The sequence below is a fragment of the Tribolium madens genome, unplaced genomic scaffold (assembly GCF_015345945.1).
Source record: "Tribolium madens isolate multiple individuals breed KSU strain unplaced genomic scaffold, Tmad_KSU_1.1 Scaffold_97;HRSCAF=244;Tcas5.2_LG3a, whole genome shotgun sequence".
NCBI classification, from domain to species: domain Eukaryota; kingdom Metazoa; phylum Arthropoda; class Insecta; order Coleoptera; family Tenebrionidae; genus Tribolium; species Tribolium madens.
Genome location: NW_025401069.1, coordinates 13,074,043 through 13,079,767, shown reverse-complemented (window position 1 = coordinate 13,079,767; position 5,725 = coordinate 13,074,043). Strand labels below are relative to the sequence as shown.

Sequence of the window (5,725 nt, the reverse complement as noted above, 5' to 3'; positions counted from 1 at the left end):
TTTTATATTAATTATTATTTTCCAGAGACAAATAATAAAAAAAAAACATTTGGTTCTAAATTTCATATTTACCCTGTATAAAACGAATTTAAAAAGGAAACACTCAGCAGGATATTAATTTTTTGAGTCCGGTTTACGAATTACTGGTTGTTTTCTCTTTAACATATTTTGTAATTGGATCATTTTTCTTAAACTGGCCAATTTTTAACATGAACTGAAATTTTTAATCGGAAATTTGTGATTTGAAGAAATATGCATTTTAATTGGCTTATTTTAATCAAAAATCATTAGATATGCATAGAAAACTTACAATTTTGTTGCTATACCTGTTAATAACAAATATGCGTATTGCATATAATCCGAGCCTTATTAATTTGTCAACTTGAAACAATATTTTTCCGCTTTTTTTCAGAAATTATTCGAAACAGAAGCATTAATTGAGATATATTCAACACATGGTGCTGTGGCGGCGCCGGCAGGAACACAACAAACTCTTAATATATTTTTTAAATTGTTGCAGACAAACGACTCCATTTATAAACTAGTGTAAAAATGTGTTTTTCCGTGCTAAATTCGCGTTGGGTGTTGAGCGATGGATTGTAGGCGGGGACTTTGATACGGTTCTTTGAACAGCATTTCTCGCCTAATAAACTGAAAATATTTACATTCGACAAATAAAATATTTAGAGTAAACATTAGTTAGGTCGGTCCTTATTAGCCGTCTTTGAGTCCGCGGCCGGATGTCGCACAGCACTGACAAACGCGTCGTCGTTTATCATCGTAAAGTGGCATCAAAGAGGGCGACGTTTCAACTTGTCCTAAAAATGTTATCGAGAGAAATGATGCGCAGGAAACGCCTGACAAATGCTTGCTTAATTATTTTTCACGTAGACATATTGATGTCGTGCGCGATCTAGGGCCAACTTCTTCCACATCTCAGGTAATTAATGAATGGACTGTTCAAGTTAAGGTGCCTTCTAATGGCGCATCGCCGTGTTATTTATCGACGACATAAAATGCAATTACCTGGGCACGGTATCCATAAGAGTAGAGGCGATATACAATTTATTAACTCTTCATTGCGTGATTAACGATATGATTAGGGCGCCTTTCAGGGCTTATCGCCGACAAATCGAACAGAAGGTAACACAACTCTACAATGGAATAAGAAACATACACACATTCACGTGTATCAACACTCAAACTGAAACTTTTCTTTGACTTTTCAAACACTTAAAAAATTGTAAAGTCTGTTTTTTCTTTAAATAGAAATTACCAAGTCAAAATTTTGGTCAAAAAATTGGTAGCAGCTTGTCTCTATAGCCACAAATTTTGTTTGCTTTTTATTTTTGTCTCTAGAAATTTTGTTAAAAAATTATGGTTATACAGGCTGTATTATGAAAAACGCCCCAAGCCATAACTCCATTATTTTTAAAGTTATGATAATACTTCTTAGAACAAAGTTGAACATTTTTTGTCATCTATCGTTTGGGATAGATGCTAAATTAATGCTGTTTTCTGTTTCACCGGAAATGACATCAACTTTATTTTTTTTAATGGAACACCCTGTATATTTTACCACTTTTGGATTCTTTGTTTTAACAAGTTGTAGTCTTTTAACAAGTTTTAGTACCATGTGCCTAAAACCAACCGTTCGTGAGATATGAGTCAATTAAAAATTGAAAAAATGAGGTTCTTGCTACAAAAACTTTGAAGAGAAAGGATGTATACAGGCTGCGCCAGAACTCGCACCCCAGAGAAAAATGCCATATAAGATACCAGGAACATGGAAAAAATGTTAAAAAAGTATCTATAAAAATTTCGAAGTTATGAGGGTTTAAAGTTTACACTTTGACTCTATTGATTTCTGTTGGGAAAATAATTTTACAAGTTTTTTTGCTATTGGCTATTAAAAGAGGAAACAAGGAATCTGTGTCCTAAATTGTAACTCTGTTCCATTGAATAATTACCTTACTAAAACGTGATAGCTTGAACGTTTTCACACCCGTTAAAAACGTTAATTTAGCCATCTTTGTCAGGCGATAGCAATTGTTTTTTTCTGGAAATTGTTGGAAAATTTGAAAGCACTAAAAGGTGGAGATTGAGTGAAAGTAAAAAACAAAAATTCAATCATAATTCTACAAAGTAGTAGAGTTTCATATAGAAAAAAGGTCTAAAAGCGCCTAAATTAACGTTTAAAAAAATCACTAAGAGTGCGTTGGATTTCAGTCATTCAATTTGACACTTCTGACAGTTGTTGACATTTCGCGACAATGGCAATGTGGCTCACACTCTTTAAGAAATCTGTATTTTTTTTGGAATCCACTGAGAAAAAAAACTGACGAAATAGTCCTTTATCTAACAATAATTTTTTGTGGCTAATTGGAAAAATTAATTTAAATTCATTTTGCGTTTTTTTCAAGCAAATTGTAATTGAATTAAAACAGTTTTTTATGTGAGGTTTTTGCAAAATCTTGAATTTGATTGGTTGGACACATTTGTTAATTCCGATTACAAGGACCAATAATAATCATTTCCTATTCACGTAATTACCACTAAGGTGACAACAAACCGGTTTTTATTTCTTATTGGTCAAAATCCGACAAAAACCTAGCAACGATAAGTAACTCCACCCATTTAAAAAATCGTGAATAATTATTGATTTTTGAAGCGAATTTTTATAACAAATCAGCGTTTAGTGTGAGTTATCTTACTTTAATTGGATCTAATTTTGCACAATGGGTGGAGCCAACCCCAGAGCCAATATGAATCATGCACTTTCGATTATTAGACCAATAAAAAATAAAAAAATTATTCAATGCGTTAAAGTTGAGTGTCACTGTTCGATCCTTAGCCAATCAATTACGTCTTCTAAAGTCAACCAATCAGAACCACGTCTTAGATTTTTCAACAAGAATTTTTTTTTTAAATTTAAATAATTTTAAAAATCTTCTTTGATTTTATTTTCAACCTAAAAATAATTATTTAAAGGATAAATAAATGTCCAAACTGCCAAAATTTAACATTTTTGAAGATTTACATAACGCTGTGAATTAAGTTTATTTATTGTGTACTAAAATTTGTATTTTGCTCAATGTTTGATTCAAAAATACCGATTCGAGTTTCTATTCTATTAGAATAGAATTCTAATTCTAATTAGAAAGTAATATACTCCTTAAATAAAAATTGAGAATGAATAAACCTTGCTTAGTATTCGTTTCCAAATTTCTAAAAACTGTTAGCGTTACCGAATTTGTTTCTTTTTTGGTGTTTCGTCTCTAAATTTTCTTAGACGATTTTTTATGTTGAGATTTAATGACATTGTTTTCAAATTAGTTCAAAAAACCGGAGCTGCCAACTTCCTTTATTAAAATTACCATGAATGAATTTACTAGTGGTGCCAACGTTAAGACTGTTTGGCATTTCTATTTAAAAAACAGACTTTAGAAGCAAAAACTACAAAAAATATTATTTAAACACTTTAAGAAGATATTTACACTCTTTTTCATATTAATGTGCACCAAGTAGGTTGTAGAAGTCTAAATGTATCTTTAATTTAAATGCCAATTTACTATTAATGTTATTTAGAACAAATTTAATTACATCAATAATAACAAAATCGTTATGTTTGCCACACAGATTAATTACATTGTAATTTGAATTATTTCTTGCTACCTGGGGTATACATTTATTTGAAAAAAATATTTTTAAAAAGTTTAAGGTTAGGATTGTTTGAATTTTTGCATGGTTGCCACCTTAAAATGATCCCTTTCAACGACTACTTTGATGCACATTACAGTACAGTTTTCGAGAAAGCTACAAAAAGACAACAGTTGACTTTTCAACATTATTTTCAGTATTAAAACTTCGATAAAACAGCACTGGCTGTTTAACATTTTGTTCAAAAAAATAATTCAGTTTTCTGATGTTTCTATTATTAAAATAGAATTGTTTCAAAACTCAGAAATTGGTCTATCTTAGGGGTGTTTACCAACGCTGAATTTCTGTTAGTTTGACTACCAATTTTGTGGTAAAAATCCTCTCATGTTTCACGTTGTAAAAACATTCCCAGGTGCAGGTCTCGTTATCTGAACACAGTGCTTGCAACGAATTTATTCCGAAGACAATACTCGTTTGTGGCCTTTGTTGTAAATACCCGGATTGACAAGTAATTAATTTCGTTATCAAATTAGCGAAAACCATCGCTCGTTTATTTCAATTGACACCTTGTTTTACCACTTTCTGCAGTCAGGTTTCTTTGCTTATTAAAAATTTATGCAAACACCGACCTAACACATTTTTTCCTCTGTTCCCAATTAGAATTTCTCTGATTTCTTAACAAAAAGCGGAAGCCTTTTCGCATTCCCATAACAATAATAAATATCAACACTTGCTCCACTTTTTACACAATTCTTCAAGTGTTCGTCTGCGTGTCAGAACACGGTCACAATTTCTCATATTCAATGCTAATAGAACGCCGTATGGATGAATGCAACAATGTATTTACATTCAGTCCTGTTTACTGTATGTATATACAAACAATTATACATAATACGCATAATTACTGCTTCTCGGTTCGTCGGAGCTTAGATCGGATACATATCTAGCAAGTGGGAACGGGATTGCTCTGTGCATACTTGAGTTCAGCTCTATATGAATACGCAATTCAGATATGGTAATGACAATCTCTTCATTTCAATTATCATTCTCATCAACTTTTTACTGTTATATAAGCTTCATTAATGCGTTGCGTACCAACATACAAACTTATTTCCAAATCCTGTTCTCTTATTCCCTAATCTCAAACTCGCTTATTAAGATGCTTTAGATCGTATCAACAAGAGAAGAAATAAGATCGCAGTGGACTGCACTTCCGCCATGTACAAGTGTAGTATTTAACTTTTTTATACTCATTATCATTTATACATTGAATAACAAACGACATGCGGATTAAACTTCATAAATGCACTTGTATTACTGTTCTAAAGACTTAAATACAACAAGAAACAACATTTTTATTCATAATAACTATAGCAATATCCCGATTTCTAAGGTTTTGGAGGTTTTGACAGAACAACAAATATTCCACTATTTAAACGAAATGTGATATAGTAGCATATCGTGAGACATCGTCCGGTAATAACATATTTACCATCTCACGTGTAATATACTATTTATCCCTTTCCGTGCAATCACGTTTTCTATCACTGTCCGATCCGTTTGACACACTTTTTATTAAAACTAAACTTATCTATCTTTGTTTCTTAGTTCTATGGGGTTTTAAAACTTAAGAAAAAACTGAAAATTTACTTGGAAATTTTTTTAATTGTGTAAATTTGCCTTTATCGTAAGGTACCATTATTGCGCTTATCAATGTGTAGTTGTTAAGGTTGTGTAAATGGCCCATTAGCTCAGTTGGTTAGAGCGTCGTGCTAATAACGCGAAGGTCGCGGGTTCGATCCCCTCATGGGCCACACATTTTTTTTATTACAAAGATAACATTTTTCTTATTTGCAAAACACACTACCTCTATACACGCATTGCTTACAAAATTCTTGAAATATGATCCGATGCGATGTCAAGATATTCAAAAGTTACAAACAATGCCATGTAGGAAACCACTTTTTATAAGCAGTAAAATTATGAAAGTAAAATTATTTTATGAAGATGATTAGATTAAAAAGCTTAATTAATTTTTTGCAACGTCTTGAAGACGTAACGGTGT

At 31.7% G+C, this 5,725-nt stretch overlaps 1 non-coding gene across 1 annotated transcript; it reads left to right on the top strand.

The window, feature by feature from the left end:
* Positions 1–5,400: 5,400 nt before the first annotated feature.
* Trnai-aau lies at positions 5,401–5,474 on the top strand. The gene has a single exon. It is a non-coding gene; the product is annotated as a tRNA-Ile (tRNA).
* The last annotated feature ends 251 nt before the right edge of the window (positions 5,475–5,725 follow it).